Genomic DNA, 21,081 nt, shown 5'->3' on the forward strand with positions numbered 1-21,081 from the left:
TAATGTAGAAAAAGCAGATTTTTTCCTATGACATACAATGGAAATGGTATCCTTTGAAAGGCCACACCACTCTATTGAACCCATTTCTCTAGGATGTTTGGAACTGCAGTTAGCCTGTTAGTCAGATGCATTTCTCTCACATATTGTTGCTATCTCTCATTCAGTGCTTTGTTTCCTTCAAATAAGGAGACCTCCTTTGTTGAGCAGGTTCAGATGCTTGCTAACTCTGAAATTGTGAAGCAGTTGACAATTTCAGAGCAAGGATAGGTGGGACAAAGGAGGACAAAGGAACTCCTGAAAGGGGAAGTGATGTGAACACGAGCCAGAAAGGGAAATATGACGATAAGGACTGTGGATGGTATACCCCTGCATTTCCAGTACTTTTTGTAGAAAGAGATGGGATTATCTCTCCCATTGCTAAGATAAAAAGCCCAGGTTAATTACAAAAGATTTGACCCCACTGCCAGGGGGTGGTTGCGCTAGAAACTGCAACATGTTTTCTAAACAAAATATTGAGAAAAAACCAAGATTTTGATGGTAATGCTGTTTCATATGACGTAGTGATATTTTAAGACTATAGAGAACCAGATTTGTAAATATCCTTTAACTTTCCATATGCAAAAGTTTCAGAGAGGTAGCCGAGTTAGTCTGTAACAGAAAAAACTTAAAAAATAACAAATAGGTTCTGGACTTCCAACACTCCAGTCATCTGAAGAAGTGGGCTGTGCTCACAAAAGCTTGTGATACCATCGACATGTTTTGTTAGTCTTTAAAGTGCTACCAGACTATATATTGTTTTTTAAGTTTTTCATATGCAGTTTCCTATACACAAAAACCATAAAGGCACAACTAATACAATGCTGGCAGATATCACTATTAAATAAAAATAGTAGGAAAAATAGTTTAATATAGGTTTAAAGCATTTTATCCCATCAGAGTGAAATCACCATCTATAAGAATTCTCTATATAAATTGTAGCCAAAATGGTGATATTTAAGAGTGAAAAAACTTTACTCTGATGTTTACTAGATCCTAATCTTCTTGCACAAGTTCAAAATTGAATTGTAGATTGGTGGCAAATACCAAAATTCTGCAGAGGAAAATTAAGTATCTGCCCATGGAATGAAAGAACAACAGCTTTGACTGAATATGTTATTTTCCTTAGTTTTCATGACTGAGTTTTAGAGATTGTTTTCCATTATTTCACTTTCACCTTCTTACTTGTTTTGTGGTGAGTTATTTGTAGTGTTCAGTCAGAATTTTTGTTGGAGGACTTGTCAAACTCATGAGCAAGAGTGTAAACATCACCATTCTAATGAACTCAGTATGTCTAAAACTTCTAAAGTATTTTGGTTACTTTTCAAAATAGAAAGGAACAATCTCTGTTTGCATAAGATGACCAATTAAAACCCATTTCATCAGAAGAGAAATGATCCATTCTGATTTGCCAAGAAACTAGTGATGAGAATTTGAAGAGGTAGGAACTAACCAAGCCATCAACTTCATAATCTGAAAAAAAGGTGGCCTTCAAGCAAGTAATGCTACCATCCCTGTAAAAGAAGGTTTGTGCTGCTGTCACCGCCTGGTTGGCCAACAACTGGTAAGAGATCAATAATGTACAACATCTAAAATTTGACAAACAACTTCTAGCCAGCCAGCAAGTACACAAACATTAACCAGCTGAGCCAACAAAACTTCTGGTTAATACTTTATAACCACTCAGAACCTTCCCGAAGTGGAATCAAACCAAAAGAGTCACTTCACTGTTAAGCCTGTTTGAAAAAACATATTTCAATGTTGTGAAAAATGTTTTGAAATCTATTTTCATTCCAAACAAAAATGAGACCATTGAGTTTTGCATGTGAAAAAAAAAGAGACTGAGATAAAGATACTACACAGAAGCCAGAGGTCCTGGTGTTTAGAGCACTATTTTGGAATGAAGAATACTTAGTTTCAAGTCTCTGCTCTGTAGCAGGGACTCAAAATTTTCTTCATATTATATGAATGTCATATTTACATGGAACTCCAATAAAGACTGCACCATGAGGACTTGTTTTAGAAGTTTCTGTGGAGCCACAATTTTGCACATGTAGAATAGGTTCTATCAATAGTGGGCACAAATCCTAGAATTTAGATCCAGACTGGGCAAAATATGTCTCAGGAGCCAAATTCAGCCTTCTAAGTAACCAAATCCAGCCTGTGGATGCAGCGATGGAGCCTCAGGAAGACTCCTTGCTTGTCCTGTCATGCCCCACCACTCAGAAAATCAGCTGCCACAGCCGTTTTTCTTTCTCAGCTGTGAGCCCAGGGCAGGGGTGATGGTGCTTCACATACTGCTCCTACCCCCAGCACAATCCCATTGGCTGATTACTGGCCAATGGGAGCTGCCTGTTTGTAAAACAGGCAGCATGCAAAGCATCAGTCCCCACTGCCCTCAGGCTCTTTTTCATAGACACACATGGCCCCTGCAGCCTCTCTAGAGCAGGGCATGCAGGGAAACCTGCTGGGCTGCTGGCCATGAGTCAGCCGGATAAGTCTCCCAGCCAGAGCCTGCTTCTGGCATTCTAGACCCTCCTTTCAGACCCTGCACCCTAATCCCCTGTTCAAGGTCACAACCCAAATCCCTGTGCCCCAGACCCCTGCCTCAGATCACCACCCCCTTGTCCTAAGCCACACACCAAACTCCTGAAGCCCAGTCCAGTGCCCCAAGTCACAACTGCCTCCTTCAAGCAAACTCCCTCACAGACACCACACTTCCTCCTAAACCCCAATCCCTTACCACAAGCTCTCTTCTGCACCCAACCTTCATACCAGACTCTGCACCTTCTCTATTAATATCATGGGAGAATGTGACCATTTTCTAAAATCTTAGAGTGTCCTCCATCAAAAACTATTGCCCAGGTAGACATCTTTATGTTGTCACCTGGATCTATAATTAAATGAGAGCACAAAAATTAGAATTAAGGACACTTTGGGAAAATCAGGCCTAACAATATTATTGTGAATGTCAATCACAGAGCCCCTGTTAATAAAGCAAATAATTAGAGAACAAAGAGGTGTGATGCACCATTCTGTTTATACAATTGAAGCCTTTACCTGTTGGTCAACAAAATGAAATCCTGCCCGATTCAAAACCTATTCAAGTCAATGTAGAAACAAAAAACAGGACTATGCAGCACTTTAAAAACTAACAAGATGGTTTAATAGGTGATGAGCTTTCGTGGGCCAGACCCACTTCCTCAGATCAAATTGTGGAAGAAAATTGGCATGATCATATATACCAAAGGGATACAATAAAAAAAAAAGTGAACACATATAAACTAGAGAAATCAGATTTTAGAATAGAGAGGTATGGGGGGGGAGATTAATGTCTATGAGCTAATGATATTAGAGGTGATAATTGGGGTGGATAATTGGGATGGATATATATGGTCATGCCAATTTTCTTCCACAATTTGATCCAAGGAAGTGGGTCTGGCCCACGAAAGCTCATCACCTATTAAACCATCTTATTAGTCTTTAAAGTGCTGCATAGTTCTGTCTTTTGTTTCAGCAAGACTAAACTAACACGGCTACACCTCTATTACTATTCAAGTCAGTGGTATTCTTTCCAATGACTTCAATGATCATTAAGTAAGATTTCTAATGCCAGCAGCATGGACCAATTAGGGAAGGGAGAAAAAAAATCTTCAACACAGACTGCAGTTCACACAATGCCAGTTTCTGAATCTTAATAAACCAGATGTACTCATTTTTTTAATATTCCAATTGCTTGTCATCAGCTTGGGTTTCCTTCTGGGCAACTCACATTTCTTCCCTTTGGGAAGCTGTAACCAGCAATATCAATAAACAGCCTTCTTAAAACAAAGTATTTTATTTAATGTTAGGACAAAGCATGGCAAATAAATGGAAGGTTTTTAATACAACAAATGGCCTATGTGCATATTTATTCTCATCTAAACTTATGCTTCACTATACCCTAAGGTGAACAGCCTTTCCTCTTACATTACAGAATAAGGCAGAACCAACTTACATATTTTAGCAATATCAGTTATATCTGTGATCTGCCACTCACAGCATGCCTACCATTGTTCTCCCCCAACCTCTCTTACCTGTGAGACAATGAATTTCTCAGTCTGGCTGTCTTCCAGTCAGAAGGATTATCTGTCAGGGCCTATCCAGGACAGTGGTACTCCATGGTTGGATCAGGTAGAGACACACGGTCACAATGTGTTGAATCTCTCCTCTAGATGAGGATGTTGAAACTATTTAGTCCTGTCCTAAAAGTCAAGGACATAGATCACATTTTGGGAGAGAGATTGAAATATGCACATGATGACAGATATTCATGATTGTGTTCCATAGTAACTAGTGTCTTTGGGAGAGCTGCTATACTTAGTGCTGGTTTTGATTATAAAAGAGTCTGGGTTGAGGAATCTCTGCAAGCAACAGAAGCGTTTGCTCTTTGCGTTGGTCTCTGACTGGAGTTGATTCTTGATTCAGAATTGCTTGCTGAAAACTGAGCACTAGTATTGGGCTAAGATTCCTCAAAGAAGTTATTGTCTGCATGCTGTATGGTGGGATCTCCCCTCTTTTTTGGCATTTTGTGCAGGAAAGAATTCACCTAGGAATCACTTAGATGCACGGATGTCTCACAACACTTTACTAGAACGTACAGAACCCCAGTGGAACTTGGTCTCCTTCAGTAACAACCAAACAGTCTTGACAGCCCATCCAGCCATGAGTCATTAGTCCTAGATTAAGGCCTAGACTGACCTTTGGGCTCTGGCCAATTCACATGTGAGGTGCATTCTTCAAGGGTCCCCAAACTCAGTTTGCTCCCTGGAACTGTCTCCCAGCTCTGGGCTCATTACCTGCTGTGTCCCTGCAGCAGTAGTGCATACCCCGACCGTCGGCCTATACAATCCCTTCTAGGAGCGTCACGATCATGAGGGTTAGCCAGCAGCATGGGAACTAAGGAGTTAACCTGACCTAAGTCAGGTAGATTCAGCCAATAGGAATGTAGGTGTGATGGCGCGGTGGGGGTCCCCCGTCTCCTGCACCCCGAAATGGCACAAACAGACTCCACCAGCCAGTGGAATTGAGGGTGGTTTATTGCTCCTCCAGGATACAGCATAGCACAGATGTAATCTGGTTACAGCAACTGGGGCTAAGAGGCCTCAGTGCCCCCTTTGAGATGGGGGGATCCCAGCCCCCTCCCCAGTTCCTTCTTCCCTGCTTTCCAGCCAGGAACTAACTCACTCTCCTCCAGCCCTGCCCCCCAGCCAGGGCAGCATTCCACCTTCCTTTGTTCCTCTCCATGGGGGTCAGCTGGCCAAACCAGTTGGGATACCCTCTTTGCATAGTGACTCATCGCTTGTCTGCTCTGTGGAACTACAGACAGCAGCCAGAGAGTTAGCATGTTACCCCCCACTACGTCACAGTAGGTAGGAATTTCAAACTGGGACAAAGGAATTTTTGGTTTCTCCCTGTCAGCTGATGGTCAGGGCAGCACGTGGTGTGTGTGTGTTATACACCTGAGTCTTCAACTGCTAGGACAGAGTCCCTTTGCAGTGGGCAGCTGAAAAGGCTGATGGGTGCCCAAAGTTTTACACCCAAGTCTTCGACTGCTAGGACAAAAGGCCCCTTCACAGCGGGCAACCTGTGAAGGTTGATGGGTGCCCCAAGAGCCTGCAGGGAGAGCTTATTACACCCGAGTCTTTAACTGCTAGGACACAAAGTCCCTTCACAGCGGGCAGCCTGGAGAAGGCTGATGGGTGCCCCAGGGGTCTGTCCCGTGGAGGCGAAAGGACCCAAACGCCCAGCTCTGCCTGCGTCTGCCCCTTTTACCATCTAGAGTTCTTTTAATTGTGTCTCATTCTGTTACAGCAACAGGAGGAGTCAGGTTAAAGCTTAAACAGTTACAGGTTTATTAAAGAGACTTATAAATGCATATGGTTACAATGGCCATTGTTCTACTTCTTAACTTAATCTTTAAAGAGCTCTATTCTATGCATGCACTAAAACCAAAGGACACATACGGGTACAATTTTTACCCCCTTCTGCATCTCTTGATTCCAACGTGTCAGACCAGGACCAGTCACTCAATTCCTCGGAAAGACGAATACGAGGCTGGGCATCCCCGTGTGGACCTCGGAAGGCAACTACCTAACCCGACCAGCAGGTAGATGGGGTGGTCAAGCTATCTGTGTTTACAGTTATACAGGGTCAGGTGAGCCAGCATATCCGGGCCTCTGTCAAGGCATCAAAGACTATGCTGATTTTATTGCTCTCTGTGTCCTGTGAGCTCCGGGCACCTCAGAGGGGCAAGCAAGATGGATGTGACGGGGAGGGCCTCTGTCTGGCTACACTCCCTCCTTGGTCTTGGGCAGTTTCTCTCCATCCACTCAGGGGGACAGACAGAATGTCTCCCTCCAAGAATAGACTCTTCACTCTTCTGAAAGTAGGGTAAAGTTTAGATAAATGGGATCTGATGTCTGTACATTTAAAAATGCTTTTTCCTCTCTTTTGTAACTAAGCTCCTGGCCCATGATGGGTTTCTCCTCCATGAGTATATTACTTTGTTACTTTTCCATCTAGTCATTATGCTTGCAACAGGAATATTGTACTGATCATAAAAGTTCTTTCTCTTTTCTTAACCTGGCATTGGTTAATTTTTGTGTCCTTGTTTGGACTTTAGGGATGACATCTCCCAAGTGATCTCTCCCCTGATTTTCTTATCAATACTTGGGTGGTGGCAGTGGGATTTTATCCCCAAAATCTAGGTCGTTAAGATTTTGGGGGGAAGTTGTATACCAAAGCCTGGTTTTTGAGGTACTTTTGCTGGCCCCCACTCTTGCATTTATCATGCCAGAGTGTGTAAGGAGCCATGACAAGGAGTAACTAGCTTTTATTCCAACCAGGGATCAGCTGAAGACCAGGAAGTAGGGATAGGATTTTATGTCAAATGAGCGCTCTAGCCAAGTAGAGCTCTGTACAGGTAGAAAAGCCAATTTCTCCAGTCTACCAAACCTGGCAGAAGAGCAAAAATATCTTGCATTGATTTCAAGTAAACCTTGCTGCAGCTGAATTATTGCAAGGAGGGGGAAAAAAGAGCTGGTTGAGGAACATGGCTTGTAGAAATAAAAGCCACCTGAGTGGGGCTTATAATGACTTCTTCATTTTGGGGCTAGATGGCCTATTACTCTGAAGGGAGAGGGATCCATTTTGAACAGAGATAATTTTACTACTATATAACTGTTTAAGTTACTGTTAAAGATTTTGTTTTATTTTATTTTAAGTACCCTCATTAAAAATTGCAACCTAGCATTTAACTAAAAATAATGACACGTCCTGATTTCTTGCATTTCTGGTAGCATTCCCATATGAATTCATAAAGCTCCTTGCATTGGATCAGAAAAAAATATTTTCTTGTGCATTGTGTCATTCAATAGGTAAGTGGATTAATAGACTTTCATTCCAAAAGCACTTAGAAGACTAATATACACGTTTATTCATTGTCCCTGGCACTCTAACTTACACAATTTTCCCATTCTTACAGCATGTTCCTTTAATGTCTTCTGTGATTGCAATTAGATCAGTACCTAGAGGAAATGCATGCACTTAGAAATTGATTGAACCCACTATTAATAGTGCTTTTTGGATTCTGTATTAGATAGCAAGGAGTCAGATGCAACACAAAATGTTATTATAATTGAGCATTAATGCAAAGGGTAAAGAAATCAAATAAGATTAACAGACCATGGATACATTATCTCACTTGGAATAATAAAAAATAATCTCATGCAAAACAAGGGGTAGTATTAATAAATCATCTTTATACATGAAACAAGAAATATATAATAGTTTTTACTCTTAGGAAATCTCATTTTTATGTACTATAGACATTTAAAAATTGCTGTTAAGTATTTTGAATGATTCACCAGGGAAATTATATGTATATCTCTGTGGCACTAAAAGATATGAATGTGGTCATTTTAAATATTCAGGAGTTTTGTATATACCATTTCACATTTCTGTCTACTTTTCTTGGAAATCTGTATCTGACATGAAAGCTGCTTTCTTTCTCCTATTCAGCATGTGTGAGGTAGTACCAAACAGAGTTGTTGCTAAATCACACACAATTAATTCACAAAAGTGGCAAGGAGTCCTGTGGCACCTTATAGACTAACTGAAGTGTTGGAGCATAAGCTTTCATGGGCAAAGACCCACTTCATCAGATGCGTGCACAGGACTCCTCGCCACTTTTGCAGATTCAGACTAACAGGGCTACCCCTCTGATAATTAATCCACAGACTCCATAATTTGCACATAAAATCTCTCCATGTTGCTTAGAAAAGATTTAATATCAGATCACTGTAGTGAGATTCCAATGCAAAACACTAAGGCTACGTCTACACTGGCCCCTCTTCCGGAAGGGGCATGTAAATTTCACGAGTCGTCGTAGGGAAATCCGCGGGGGATTTAAATATCCCCCGCGGCATTTAAATAAAAATGTCCGCCGCTTTTTTCCGGCTTTTAAAAAAGCCGGAAAAGAGCGTCTAGATTGGCCCCGATCCTCCGGAAAAAGTGCCCTTTTCCGGAGGCTCTTATTCTTACTTTGAAGTAAGAATAAGAGCCTCCGGAAAAGGGCACTTTGAAGTAAGAATAAGAGCCTCCGGAAAAGGGCACTTTTTCCGGAGGATCGGGGCCAGTCTAGACGCTCTTTTCCGGCTTTTTTAAAAGCCGGAAAAAAGCGGCGGACATTTTTATTTAAATGCCGCGGGGGATATTTAAATCCCCCGCGGATTTCCCTACGACGACTCATGAAATTTACATGCCCCTTCCGGAAGAGGGGCCAGTGTAGACGTAGCCTAATTGTTTTTAGAAAGCATTGTAGAACTGTTTATTTCAGTGCACAAATGGCCTCAACTTCATGTTCCATTATATGTACTCTGCTTCAGTCTGCTGCAAAATTATTCCAATTTTCCACTAATTTAATGCAAGCAATACAAGCCCACAATTTGTAATGCAAATATGAAGAATGACAACATAAATATGGTCCAAATCTACAAGTTATGGATTTCCTCCCATAAAGAGAACAGCATAGAGCCTTTATTTCCCCCTGAAAGTATTGAGAACTTTGAGGGCATTCAGCTCTGGGCTAGTCACCGAGTGTAAAAATAATCTTCAGTATTTGTATGGATGAACGAACTTCAGTTTGTTTCAGGTGGATTACTGAAGGTTCCAATGCTTGATTGTGACACCTGAACTTTCTAGTCTGTTTGATTCTGCTAATGCATAGAAAACTCACAAAAACAACTTTGTTCAGAGATTTAAAGTTCATCTTTCCAGCTAACTCTCTTTCTCTGAGAAGTAGGAGAACATTCAAACATGTTCTGAGAATATCCTCTACAATGAAGCTTGGCAGAATTCTATTTCTATTTTTTAATTATTTCAATGGATAATATTTAATCACTTTTTATTTTTTATATACTTAAATGTTCAGAAGTGCAAAACATTAGGGAAGGAATCAGACATAGGGGATGTCAGACAATTACTTAATGACAGTAAATGAAGAGATTCAAAAAGTTAGTTAGTCATAACCATTACAACACAAATTGTCAAAATCATATGTCAAAATATACAAAATAAATCTCTTTATATCAAACTCAATAAGGTCTCAAGCATCTTTCTTATTTTGCCTCTCTAAATTTTTATTATTATCGGTGCAAATGTTGTTGGCTTTTTTGTGTGTATATGGAGAAATGGGTGTTTTCTGACAAATATCTAGTCCTTCAAAGCCTATTTAAAAATACTTTAGTATTATTGGCACCTCTTTGTTTGTGCACATTCTGAAATTTTAAGCATTTTTCTGATGATAAAAGATGGCCCCTGATCCCGCAATAAACTCCATGCATATGTCTGGATGGAGCTCCATTAACTTCAGTGGAGAGCAGAAGATTGCATAATTGTAGGGACCATTCCTGCACACTGCAGGATTAAGGACTTATACTGAAACTTCCTTGGGAAATCTGTAGTAGAATGTGCTGGCCCTTTTAAAGGAAGCTTCAAATTCAGCATGGCCAGGTCTCTGGCGCAATCCAGAACACAAAACATTTTGGAATCTATAGACTATCATTCCCAGTGCTGATGGGAGGTGCAATTCTGCTGAGAACGAAAACTGTGTACAAGAACTGTGTACAAACTGAAGAGAAGTTTAAAGATAATAGGTTGTGAGTCTCATTTGTCCCAAGGTGTGGGCATTCAGACAAGAAATTCAAGGAGAAGACAAGCCTAGAAAGGAAAGGTATTTGGAACTGCTAGTGTGATAATTCAGAAGTGGAAAAAATATTAATAGAAAAGGGAGGGGAAAAGGTCTAAAGCACTACATCAAGCATTTTTCTTCTTTTTGGGATCCAGAACTAGCATTTTCAGGAAAGGGTAGAAGGAAGCTTGCCCTCTGCTTCCCTGGACTGTGAGACCACTAGGGCACATCTACACTACAAAATTGTTTTGAAATAACTTATTTTGAAATAATAACTCCTGAAATAACTATTTTCAAATAACATGTCCACACTACAGGGAAGCCTTGAAACCAGTCTGAGGCAGGCTTGCTTAATGTGGATGTGCTACTTCAACTCAGAGCCCTAAGAAGCACTAGGCAGAAATTACTTTTAATTCTGGGAAGCAGTTATTTCGAAATAGCAGCAGTGGAACATCCACACTACCGCTATTTTGAAATAACTATTTTGAAATAAGTGTTATTCCTCTCAGGGTATGTCTAAACTATATCCCTATTTCAAAATAGGGATGTAAATTAGACAGCTAGATAATAGGTATTTTGAAAGTGAAACTGCCATCTAGATGCGGTTCTCTCAAAAAAACCTCACCCTTTTCTGAAAGATACTGTACTCCTCAAAAAATGAGATTTACAGGATCTTTCAAAAAAGGGTGGTTTTTTTTTAAAGAACCGTGTCTAGACAGCTGTTTCACTTTTGAAATACCCATTTTCGAAAGAATGTGTGGCCGCCATTATGAAAATGAACAGCAGGAAATTCAAATCCCAGCTTCATTTGCAATTTTGATTTGTCTAATTTACATCCCTCTTTCGAAAGAGGGATGCAGTCCAAACATAGCCATAGAATGCAGGAATTATTCTGAAATAACGAGCTCATTACTACAAAATAATGGTCTTGGTAGTGTGGACATTCCACTTGTTATTTCGAAATAAAGGAAGTAATTCCCTAGTGTAGAATGGAGCCCAGAATTGTTGCTGTTACACCTCAGAGTAGTCATTCTGTCACCCTGGAATGGTTGGGGTTTTGATTTAGCCAACGGGCTAAATTAACCTACTAGCTGAGGGCAAACTAAGGCATCTGCCACATTTCTACAGTAAAAAGGTAAGTCACTGCTGTAGACTTGACTTTCATTTGTCTGTACGGCAACATTAACACTTGCAGTTCTGTCAGACTAATAATTTTGAACAATATATTACGTATAAATCATTTATGTGTTATAAACTGTGTTTTTGTCATTTCATGCTTTCAGTGGCATTAAATGCACTTGTTCATCATAATTATATGCCCTCTAAGAGAAAACAAACTTGTTCTTATGAAATAAAAAGAAGTTATATGTTCCAAACAAATGCTTGAATTCCACTATAGATTTCCATATATTTGTTTTACTACAGCTTGTCTGTTGTATTATTGGAAATGGTAAAAGTGAAGCTATTTTATTAATATACAGCAAGTCAGTAGCAATATTTCTTGACAGCAAAGATGCAGGATAAAATGAAACACGTATACTTCATTAAAAAATCTATTCCTTTCTTTTAGATGTAATGTAATTTTTGTAAGGTGTCAACTGAACATATGGCTCACATCATATAAGGGCCTAGTATAGTAAATAGCTAAGTCTAAATCCTGTAGATCAGGGCTACTCAACATGTGGCCTGTGGGCCACATGTGGCCCGTGGCCCATTTGTTTGTGGCCCACGATGTAGTTTGGCTTTACGCAGCCAAGAGTTGAAACAAAAAAGTAGTCAATATAATGGTCTTCTATTGATATTCATTTAAGTAGTTAAATTCCTGGACTGTCATTGCTCATTAAAAGTGTTGTCATATGGGTGGAAATCAGGAAAATATTGAATTTTATTAATATCAGCAAAACTGACTTAAATGGGGCCTGCATGTTGTGTAGTCTTGCTTTAGTTTTTGTATTCATGTCCGTCACTATGAAAGGGGCTATTTGCATATATATTTGCATGTATATGCAACCACACAAGTTGCAGTCCTCAGCAAGTGCTGTGAGTATCATTATGGCCCCCAGAGCTTCCAAAGTTGAGTAGCCCTGCTCTAGATCAAGGAATGGCTATGGAAGTCCCTGTATGGGGCAGAAATATAGTGGCTTTGTTGTATAGTATGGGGACCCAAGAGAGAATAAGAAAAGTGGCTTGAAGACAAAGTAGAGTGGAGTTGTGACCTAGTGGCTCTGTGACTAGCCAGAATCATTAGTTCATTCCACGTTTAGAGGCCGGGAATATGATTTCATCAAGCTGTAGATGCTGTACAGGATACATATGGATACACTTCCCTATTTTTAGGTTGGATGTGAGGAGACAATATCAACATCAGCTCACTCAACTGAGATTAGCATAGGCCCTGGTTTAAAATTCATTTGTTTACTTCTGTGTCTAAAATATTTGAGGGCATTTTTAAAATTATACAGTGTTTCTTAAATGTTAGACTAATCAGCATATGATAGAAATAAGGATCTAGAGTGATTATAAACACATAATCTTACTACCTAATGGCCTGGATTCTGAAATGGAAAAATTCTTATGCGGGAACATGTGATAATCTTTCAAAACCTTGATTGTTTGGTGAACAGCTTACTGAATTCTCCAGGCTCAACCTTTCTATTAGTTTGGTGTTAGCAAATTGCTGTCCAGATATCTGTAGGTCTTTCTGCAGTGATAATGGTGGTAATGTTGGGTCTTCAGGACGAGTCTCGTAAAGGAATCCTCTTTTTTTTTTCACACTGTACCCTTGTATGTCCTTCTCTCTGTGTTAACTCCATAAATGGTATTGTGTTTTATCCAGTTCACTTTTAAGTTCCCAAGCCTAATGTTTTCCCATTACCTTCACTCCCATAGGTTGTGTCTACATTGGCAAGATTTTGTGCAAAAGCGGTTGCTTTTGTGCAAAATCTTGCCGCCTGTCTACACTCGCCGCGAGTATTTGCTCAAGAACACTGACGTTCTAATGTTCGAAATCAGTGCTTCTTATGCAAATACTCTGATGCTCCCGCTCAGGGATAAGCCCTCTTGCGCAAGAGGCCAGTGTAGACAGGCAATGTTAATTTCTTGCACAAGAAAGTCCGATGGCTAAAATGGCCATCGGAGCTTTCTTGTGCAAGATAGCGTCTACACTGGCATGGATGCTTTTGCGCAAAAGCACATCTTTCGCGCAAAAGCACGTGCCAGTGGAGACGCTCTCTTGTGCAAATACTTTTAACGGAAAAACTTTTCCGTTAAATGTATTTGCGCAAAATCATGCCAGTGTAGATGCAGCCATAGGGTAGCAATCCAAGATGGGGCAGATATATGCTAGATTGAAAACTGACCTTAGTTTTATTGTCCTTTTGAGCTCACCACCCCAGATTTATACTGTTCAAAGGAAATTTTATTTCGAGTTTTATTCTCTATTCTGACAGATGAACAAAGTTTAAGTCACTGGTGATCATTTTTAGTGTTGTGCTTCACTTTGGAGAATCAGCACTAAAAATTGCCCAAATCTCATTTCCTAAATAAGAATTAAAATAAATCCTGTGGACCAATTCAAGCCATTCACATATCACCCATAAAAAGAAGTAGGACAGATAAATCCCACCTTAGAGAGTAAACAAGGAAGTCTTCAACAACCTGTGTTTTGGTGTCTCAGGAGTATGTGAAGGTTGCCTGTTTGATACTCTGCCTTATTGTGAGTTGCAGCTTCCAAATCCCATGTGGCTAGCCAGCTCCATTGGCTTGTGTTTTAGAGGACAGATCTTTCTTCCTGCTCATTCCCTTTTGGGAATGACATGCACCCTTGTAGTATTGGAGATGAAATATTCCTGGGTACTTCTGCACGCAAGGATTATAATTATAAATAGACTTAATGTAGTGAGGTTCCTTGTTTCTTCTGAACAGACATCTAAGGATAGATGAAAATTATCCTTGAATTATTGCCTCCAACTTACGAAGAAGAGAACGAAACAGTACCAGAAAACGGGGTCTACTATATGAGTCACAATGTCCCATTATGTTCCTAATGGGAAAATATTTCAACATAAGAATAGCTATACTGAGTCACGCTAACGGTCCATTTTGCTCAGTATTCTGTCTTCTGACAGGGGTCAATGCCAGGTGCCTTAGAGGTAATGAACAGACCAGGTAATCATGAAGTGATCCATCCCCTGTCACTCTTCATCTTGAAAAAGAGATGACTAAGTCCCAGTCATATTGATCTCTCTTCATATGACAGCTGTTTCATACCCCAAATCTTTTTCTTTTTTCCTTTTTCAGAACTTTTTCCAATGCCAAGATATCTTTTTTTTTAGATGAAGCGACCACATGTGCACACAGCATTCAAGATGTGGGTACCACATTTTTATAGAGACAATAAGATATTCTCTGTCTTAGTCTCTATTCCTTTCTTAATGATTCCCAAAATTCTGGTTGCTTTTTTTTTTTTACTGCCACCACACATTTAGTGGATATTTTCAGAGGACTATCCACAATGACTCCAAGATCTCTTTGTTCTGTGGTAACAGTGAATGTAGACCCTATCATTTTATACGTATAGTTGGGATTTTGTTTTGCAATATGCATTACTTTACATTGATCAGCATTGAATTTCATCTGCTATTTTGTTGCCCAGTCATTTAGTTTTGTGAGATCCTTTTGAAGCTCTTCACAGTCTTGGATTTAACAATTTTGAACAGTTTTGTATCTTCTTCAAATTTTGCCACCTCACTGTTTACTCCTTTCTCCAGATCATTTATGAATATGTTAAATAGGATTAGTCCCAGAATGGTTCCCTGGAGGATACCACTAGTTATCTCTCTCCATTCTGAAAACTGCCTGTTTATTCCTATCCTTTGTTTCCTATTTTTTAGCCAGTTATCAATCCCTAAGAGGACCTTCCCTCTTATCCCATGAAAACTTATTTTGCTTAAAAGCCTGTGGTGAGGATTTCTGGAAATTTAAGTACAATATATCCACTGGATCCCCTTTATCCACATGCTTGTTGACTGCCTCAAAGAATTCTAGTAGATTGGTGAAGCATTATTTCCCTTTACAGAAACCATGCTGATTCTTCCCCAACAAATTATGTTCATCTATGCATTTGACAATTCTGTTTTTTACTGTGGTTTCAGCCAATTTTCCCAGTTCCTTTTTCAAAGGCTTGCTACTTATTTTAAATGGAATCTTTCATTTACAAGACAATGTTAGTAGTAGTGACTTCTCTTCAGAATATTATATCACTGGACATAACAGGATGTTGTTGCCTTTATTGTACTGATGAGAAATTGGAAACCTGGAGCAAGCTTGTCTTTATCAGAACATCATGTGTATATTTAACACTTTAATAGGGGTTCAGTAACCAGGGTACCAGTATAATTCAATTTCCAAGTTCCAATGCTTCAGCTTGTTGATAAACATTAGTTAACATATGTTATTACCTTTTCTAACATCATCTTTTATATAGCTGTGATGTTAGTTAAAAGGGCTTTTGTTGTTTGACATCATGGAGCAGCACAGCTTTTCATTGTGAAAGGAATAAGCAGAACAAATTACAAGGATGAGTTCCACAAGTATGCTTATCAAAAACATATAGGTACATGTGGGGGGGTTTTAACCATTCATTTTAAACACCTACACCAATGCATTCATTCTAAAGAACAGTGGTATTTTCTTATTGCTAGCCAAAGAAAAGCTCTTGAGAATGTGTGCACTTTGTTAATAACAATAATAATAATTCAAGAGCTATATTTCAAATATGCTCTGAGGGCAACAGAACTCAGGCACTGGGATCCTACCAACAAAGGCCTTTGCCACCGGTATTACTGATGTTCCCATAATGATTCATGAAGAAATCCAGAAAACATATTTTTGTCTATTATATTTTAATCTGGATGGGTAATGAGTGGCAGTTTCCTTATTTGTTTTGTTTGGTTTTGTTTTAAATCTCCATAATATTGGGCTTGATCCTTTGCTCAGTTGAGCTGTGCTATTTGCTTCCAACCGAGAATTAGCCCACAATTTTAGTTCAAGGCTTTTTATATGCCATGTGTAAGCCCACCCTTAGATGGAAACCTCATTATGAACACATGAGCAGTGTAAATGCATTTCACAAGTTGAGTCTGAACCCTAAAAGTTTCTATTTCTAAGGTTTGCATGGTCATCACAAACTCTGTATACTTAAGAGTATCACAATTCAGCCACTATACAGACTAACACTTGAAAACCAGTTAATTCTGTTCATATAAGTCTTATAATACCCACATTTTCTAATTCGAGTATATTTAATTTTGATATTGAATCTTATTTTCCCAGAAGCACACATGTATGCATATCTATCTAGCTTAGACATAACAATATAAAGCTGAAGTAGCTTCAGCAACATCAGTGGAATTGCTCTAGATTTGCTTGTGTAACAGCTCCCTTTCATCCTATCTCATCCTACCTCCTATAGGAAGTTGAGGAATGGGCTGGGACTTAAAGTTCCAGGACAGGCTGCATGGTGCAAAGAGGCCCAATGTCTCTATACCCAACCTCAGGTGTATGGGACCTAGGGACATTAGTTGCCAGTTGAATTCTTCACTAGAACGGCCCTCCTGGACAATCTGAGGTAGAAGAGGATATCTCCTTCTTGGCAATTTGTTTCACTGAAGAATTGGCCTCCATATTTAGTCATATTATGGTATTGGTCTCATTGTTCACGTGTTCACATCCAGGAGTATAATATCTACCTACCTGACAAGGATGTGGTGGGAATTAACAATTGTAAATTCTATGAAAATTTGGGTTGAAAGACACTACATAAATGTCATTTATTGTTATTGTTTCCTCTTTTGACCTGAGCAGTTAGCCAATACTTAAGGTGTAGCAGTTTGTTTCCATTAGGAGGAGAAACTGATGACAGATTCAGGTGTTTCTCTGTGTCATAGGCTGTACCTAGTCCACACTGGGCCTGAGAGAGTGAATGAGAGCCTGAGGTGCAATTGGTCTCACCTCTATACATCTAAGAATCTGACCTGGAGAAAAGAGTTTAAAGGGCTGAACATGGCTCAGTTAGGGCATAACCAGGAAGAAGGGCAGTTCTCCACCTCTCAATCAAGCAGAAAAGTTGGGTGAGTGTCAGGAACTTGAGTGGCTGAGCTAGCAGACAGAGACTCCTAAAACAAAGGTATTTCTGCAACAGGGAGCCCAAGGCAACTGGGAAAGAAAGTGACAGGAACTGAGTCTGCCCAGGATTCTGTGTGGAGGGGCTTGCAGGGAGAAGGAAGAGTCCAGCTAAGTCAGGTATTGCCACAAAAGGTAAACGGAGAAAAACTTCTCTGGCAGCAGAACCAGTTGGATAACAGAAAAGGTGGGAGAACCTTAGAGAAAGTGGAGCAGGTACATCAGGGGCACAGAAAGAGGCTGAGGTAAAGAACCCAAGATAGAGCCAGGTAGGACATTTTCCAGAGATGTCACAAAGGGATCTGTGTAATCAGGCCTTGACTTCCTATTCTGACGATGTGGAAAGGAGGGACTTTTAGGCTAAGTCTAGACTGGCATGATTTTCCGGAAATGCTTTTAATAGAAAAGTTTCCGTTAAAAGCATTTTCGGAACAGAGCATCTAGATTGGCATGGACGCTTTTCCGCAAAAGCACTTTTCCGCAAAAGCGTCCATGCCAATCTAGACGCACTTTTCCACAAAAAATCCCCGATTGCCATTTTCGCGATCGGGGCTTTTTTACGGAAAACAAATCTCAGCTGTCTACGCTGGCCCTTTTGCGCAAAAGTTTTGCGCAAAAGGGACTTTTGCCTGAACGGGAGCAGCATAGTATTTCCGCAAAAAGCACTGATTTCTTACAGTAGGAAGTCAATGCTTTTGTGGAAATTCAAGCGGACACAGCTGGCAAGTTTTTCCCGAAAAGCGGCTGATTTTCCAGAAAAACTGGCCAGTCTAGACACAGCCTTAGAGTCTCCTACCATCCCACTAAGGAAGGTGGAACAGAGACCCTCCAACAAGAAGTTAGGACAACTGAAACCAGGAATAAAGTTAGACTGAGCTTGGACCAAGGGTCCAACATGAAGACTCACATGAAACACAAATCTCCATCCACATGATACACAGCCTTTGCATTCAACACCCACCAAAAACCTTCCTCTCACATAGTTCAGCCTCACATATAGTGTGTGTTTTACATAGGGGAGTGTCAAGGGGCTCAGCCCCCTCCGACCGGGCCTATACAGTACTCCAGAGTCCCTAGGCCAAGGTCCCGGCCCTTCTATTAGGGTATGTACAGTAGCAAAAGTCTCAACACAAAAGTCCCGGCCCTTCTATCAGGGCATATACGGTAGCAGAGTCTCAACACGAAAGTCCCGGCCCTTCTATCAGGGCATATACGGTAGCCAAGGCCTAGTCGCTCTAAGAAGCCTCCCCTGGCCCGGGGTTTGTTTGTCCCGGGAAGGGGAAAACGGGTGGTAGGGGGACCCGGGCCCTCCCTCTCCACTGGGTCCCAGCCCAGGGCCCTTTAGGCAGGGTCTATGGCTCCTGCCGGCTCGGCGGGGGATCCGGCCGATACAGGCCGAGCCAAACTTTGTATCCCTTGCCCTGGGCTGCTTCCTACCACACCCTGGTTCCCCCCGGGCCCCTTCGCCTCTCAGGCAGTACCTGTCGGGGTTGAGGGCACGCTCCTGCCACTCTGGGCCGGCGGTTGCTTTCTCCGTGTCCCGGTTCAGCGCGGGCGACGACTCTGGACCCAGCGACTGCAAGAACTCCGGTCCAGCCTGGTCTCCTCCTTCTCCCTGGGGCCTCCCTGCCTGCTGGGCTCCTCCTGCCTTTATACCCGGCCGCTGTTGGGAGCATGCCCAGCAGGGTCGGAGGGGCGGGGCCTTCTCTGCCAGCTGGGCCTGGGCTATCTCCTGCTCGTTAGTGCGGGGCCTGTCCGCCCCGTCACAGGGAGCCTAATGCTTTAACTATCTCACACTGAAAAGGAGCTTCCCTGCTTCTTGTATCCTAATGTAACATGCCCATCAATTTCATTGAAGTTCACCTAGCCTCCATCAGAAATTTATTAATATGCGCAAACAGCTCATTATACAATATGTGTGCTACAGCCTTTGCCATTAGGTATGTCTCAGGGTATTCTCTCTGTCGGAAGCGGTAAATCAAGTATTTATGAAAGAGCAAAATGTATATTATGTTGAAATATAAATAACATAATTTAAGATATAAAATATACCCATTTCTTTCTTAAGCTTCCAAGAAAGTCCATAAGTTGCACGGATGTTGAGAAGGGGTTACTATAATTTCCAAAAATCAAGCATTGACTTTTAGCACAAAGTACCGTCATTTCAGAATCCCAACATAAGTCAGATAAAGTAGGAAAATCTTACCTCCAGACCACCTTGTTACCTCTAGTGTCAGACTTGTGTTTCACTTTTCTGCTCTGCTGAGTAGCTAAAGGAACAGTGGGTGGGCCATAGCATCTTCACTGCAGAAAGAGAAACATGAAGATAATAGATTCTGTCACAAAACAGAGTGGTCAATGATGGCATTTCTGCTGGAGTTAAAATGTGAAATATCTCAGTGTGAGCTTTGGACTAGCTGTCTGCCACCCAGTTGTGTTGTAATTTAGCAGTACTCCACTCATCATTGTTCAGCAGAAGAGAGAGAGAGAGAGAGAGAGAGAGAGACTTTCATAAACATCATATCTATGTAATATGCTACTTAGCTGCTGCAAAATGACGTAGCCTCATCAGTTTCAATGGAACTATGATGATTTGCACTAAGAATCTGGCTCATTTCGTATTAATATAAAATATTAATGTGTACTAGCATGACTGAGAAAAGCACTGCCTGAGGTCTGCTGTATTCTGCAAGCTGTCTCTAAACACCCACACACAGTGCCTAAATTAAAAGAAAGCTAAGGTTTCGAAGTCAAATGCTGACCTTTGAGCAATACCAGACTTTAAGTTGACTGTGCACATGTCGGAGGAAAAGGTCTATTTAAAAAAAGAACCCACCCACCTGCCTCCTTGACATATATGCAATGAGTTTTCACTTTTATCCAGCTGCCCCAGGTATACATAGGCTGCAATAGAGATGCAATCATTTGGGGAGCACCAGTAGGTCAAAGTAAGTGGATTTGATATTAGTGGGTGACTTAAGGATAGGAAGTACAGATGAAATGCTCAGCATTAGAGGGATTTCTCATTGTAACTCATAGATCACCATGGGAAGGTTGTCCCTAAATGAGAGCAATCTCCTGGTCTTCAGGCATAACAAGAGCCCAAAATTTGTGCCCAAGAAAGATGGTTCAGAATCATCTTTGCCCTTTCTTCTTCCTGTACTCTGCAAACAGATTCTGTCCCTAGGGGTATGTCTACACTGCCACCCTAGTTCGAACTAGGGTAGCTAATGTAGGCATTCGAACTTGCAAATGAAGCCCGGGATATTTAAATCCCAGGCTTCATTTGCAAGTTCGAATGCCTATATTAGCCACCCTAGTTCGAACTAGGGTGGCAGTGTAGACATACCCTAGGTCTTCTTCTTGCCATATACTGTAATGGATCTAAACTTCTTTTTTTACTAGTCTATTAGGGTATGTCTAGACTGGATCCCTCTGTCAGCAGAGGGATGTAGATTAGGCAGGATGACATTGCAAATGAAGCAGGGATTTAAATATCCCGTGCTTAATTTGCATTAAAATGGCCACCATTTTTGCTGACTCAGCGCTTTGTCAGCAAAAAGCAGCAGTCTAGAGGGGAAACAAAAGAGCAGTCTGTAGAGAAACAAAGCCTTTTTCAACAGATCCTGTAA

This window comes from Pelodiscus sinensis, chromosome 12, assembly GCF_049634645.1.
Source record: "Pelodiscus sinensis isolate JC-2024 chromosome 12, ASM4963464v1, whole genome shotgun sequence".
In the NCBI taxonomy this organism is placed as follows: domain Eukaryota; kingdom Metazoa; phylum Chordata; order Testudines; family Trionychidae; genus Pelodiscus; species Pelodiscus sinensis.